Source organism: Lactuca serriola, chromosome 1, assembly GCF_051521515.1.
Source record: "Lactuca serriola cultivar US96UC23 chromosome 1, Lser_US96UC23_V15, whole genome shotgun sequence".
Classification (NCBI taxonomy): domain Eukaryota; kingdom Viridiplantae; phylum Streptophyta; class Magnoliopsida; order Asterales; family Asteraceae; genus Lactuca; species Lactuca serriola.
In genome coordinates, this window is record NC_136408.1 from 148,059,265 (window position 1) to 148,062,765 (window position 3,501).

Here is a 3,501-nt window from a genome sequence, read left to right on the forward strand (position 1 = left end):
ATGAAGGAGAAGCTAGAATTCAATCCCGAAGAAGAATTGAGGCAAAATTTCATCATTCCACTTAATCTTTTATTTTGTCATTATGGTTAACAATTAGACTCTGTTTGTTTGTTGTTATTTACTTCAATTATGAGCTAAAACCTTTAGACTTTTGTTTGGGGATACAAAGTTGATACTAAGGTAGGATTAATTCTAAGTTGGTGAATTTTTGTTATTTTAGCTTGCTAAAGAACCTTGTGTGTGAATAATAATTAATTTTCTGTTAATTGGAAGATAATTGATTAGCATGAACATCTATTGATTATCAACCTCATATGTTATATGATCACTATGCCATATGTCTTTGATTAATGAACATGAAACTAGAGTTAATAAAGAAAATTGAGTAAATTCATGTGCAAGCTTGTGTGATGACCATCAACAAGAAGTTAATTAAAAGATTAAATTAGTTAACTATTGCAAGTCTAAATTAACCCGAATAATTAATCTAGTAAATCTAATTAAATTAGACAACTGACCACTGTTTAAGTTAGTTTATTTGCTAAGGATTAGTGTAGTGAATGTGAATCTAATCACTTGAATCGGTAACCGACAAAAGAATTAATCCATTGCACCAATACCTTGAAATCAACCATAGGATCAATTGAGTTGAAATAAACAGAAGTTCCTTCCCAATTATTGAATCTAGTTAATTCTTTGTTTTCTAGTTTTTAAATCAGTAATAGTTAGCAAGTTTCTAGTCTTGTAAAACTAGAGAAAACCTCTTATTATTAATTAATTTAGATAGAATTAGTTTTTAGTTTTAATTTTCCGTTCCCTGTGTTCGATACCCTACTTATCAACCTATACCACAATTGATAGGTTCACTGCCTTTGTGTGTTTTTTTTAATTAAAAGTAGGTTTACAACTAAGTGAGTTTGCACACATCAAGTTTTTGGCGCCGTTGCCGGGGAACGGTTCTAAAATTAACATTAAATTCTAATTTAATCGACCCTTTGTGTGGGATTTACCTTACACAGAGTTATTTAAAAGGTAATTCAGTAAGTAGAATTAGTCTCAATAAAATTCCGTTTTTAGAGTAACTAGAATTTTTTTTCTGTTTTTGCATTGAACTCGCCGAGTGCACTCGTGCCGACTCGTCGAGTACATCGCTGTTACAACTTTAATTTTTTATTTTATTTTTGTTCTTTTTACGCGTTTTTTGTTTTGTTTACAGTTGTTTCATGACCCGAGGATCTGATACACCTCTGGTCCCTCCTCTTGAAGACCCGGAATCCACACTAAGGAGGAGCAAAGGCAAAGCCGTTGGAGAATCCGCTTCTTCAAAGAACTCACCACTCAAAATCCTAAAGTCCGTTTTCAGCAAGAAGAGGAGCAGCAAATCCGGAGCATCCAGTGCCTCTTTGACAATCGAAGACCCAATTCAAGAAGATATCGAGTACGAGACCGAGGAAGAAGAAGAGCCCACATACGAGCACGACTCCGAGTTTGAAGACGATTTAGCTATCACTATGGCTAACATCGATGAAGTCCCCATGGTGGAATGGAAGAAGAGGATGTGGGATGACACCGGCCCGGGACTTGTGCAGCCCACAATTTCCACGACCGCTACTTTCGAACTAAAAGGCCATATTCTCGCTCAACTCAAGGAGATTCCGTTTTATGGGAAGGATCATGAAGACGCCTACAAGCACTTGGACGAAGTGAATGATGTGGCTGACTACTTCAATGTACCGAATGTACCCCGCGAGACCCAGCTTCTTCGCATGCTCCCAGTCACGTTCAAAGGAGCTGCAAAGGATTGGCTAAAGTCACTTCCTCCCGGATCGGTCACCACATAGGCCAAGATGAAAGAAGAGTTCATAGACCACTTTTGCCCACCCTCCAAAATAGCCAAGCTAAAGAAAGTCATTGCCAACTTTGAGCAACAACCCGAAGAATCTCTTTATGAAGCTTGGGAAAGGTACAAGAGTTTGCTTAGAAATTGCCCACACCATGACCTTAATAGCCAACAAGAGGTCTCCATTTTCTATGATGGAGTCAATGTCACCACAAGGAAATTGCTCGATTCTCAAGGCACGCTCACGAAGAAGGCACCCCCGGTAATCAAGGAGTTAATTGAAGAATTCTCTAAGCACTTTAGAAAATACCACAATCCAAGAAACGAAGTAAGTCGGGGGGTAGTGAACTCCGCAAATGATAGCATGGCGGCGGTGATAGCTAAGCTTGATAATCTTGATAGGAGGATGACAAAATTGGATCAAACAATCCATGCTATTCGGGTAGGATATGAGAATTGTAGAGGACCCCATCTCACAAAAGATTGTGATTTGGATGAGAATGGAAATAAAAAGGCTCAAGTATTCTATTCAAGTGGCGATCGATACGACGAAAATTGGCGGAAACCGAAGAAGGAATGGCTCCCATACGAAGAATATAAGAAGGCTAAGGAGGAGAAATACAAGCAAAAGGAGAGGGGATATTATCAAAAGGAAGAACCGGTGATAGAAAAGAAAGTCGATTTGGAAGAATTGTTCACTAGATTCATAGTCGCGTCCGAAAAAAAGACACAATGATCACGATGTTGCAATACACGAGACTAGAAATATGCTAAGGAATTAGCAGGCATCCATTCTCAACATTGAGAAACAGCTGGGACAGCTTGCACACCAATTGAATGAAAGAAGACCGGGTCAACTTCCAAGTAATATCGAAGCCAATCCGAGAATGGCGAATGTGAGTGTAGTGACCTCCAGCAATGAAGAAATTTTCACACATGCACAGAGAATCTCCAAGAGGAAGACAGAAAAGGCAGAAGAGTCGGCTCCATCTAAACCCGACCAGACTCGCCGAGTCCCTCAAATGGACTCGACGAGTCCATGTGTAAATGACAAAACTGTCATTCCCTTAAAGCCATATAATCCCCCTCTGCCATTCCCAATCAAAGCCATGCCTGTGGAAAAAGTTAAAGCCTATAGAACCTTCATGAAGCATGTTAAAGCCCTACAAGTCAATGTGCCATTTGTAGAAACGATGCCACAACACCCAAGTACTTCAACTTACTAAAAGGTCTCTTTGCTGCTAGGAAATACTTGGTTGAAGTCGCGGAGATAATATTGAGTGAGCTACCCGAAAAGAAGGGCGATCCGGGGAGTATTATAATTCCGTGCCAGTTTGGAAATGCATTTGTCACTCAAGCGTTGACCGACTCGGGTGCAAGCATCAATTTGATGCCTTTCTCTTTCTTTAAGAAGCTGAATTTACCGGAGCCAAGGCCGGTAAACATGAAGATCCATTTGGCGGACAAGACAATAATTCATCCACGAGGCGTTTGTGAGGATATTCTTATTAAAGTCGACAAGTTCATATTTCCAATAGACTTCGTGGTTGTTGACATGGAAGAAGACCCCGAAATTCCGATTATTTTGGGGAGATCATTTTTAAACACTGCATGTGCTTTAATTGATGTAGGTGAGTCTACACTAACGTTGAGGGTAGGTG

At 39.5% G+C, this 3,501-nt stretch overlaps 1 non-coding gene across 1 annotated transcript; it reads right to left on the bottom strand.

Moving 5' to 3' along the window:
- Window positions 1-1,895: 1,895 nt before the first annotated feature.
- On the bottom strand, window positions 1,896-2,002 carry LOC145080777 (small nucleolar RNA R71). The gene has a single exon (XR_013695362.1). It is a non-coding gene; the product is annotated as a small nucleolar RNA R71 (small nucleolar RNA).
- Between the last annotated feature and the right edge of the window lie 1,499 nt (window positions 2,003-3,501).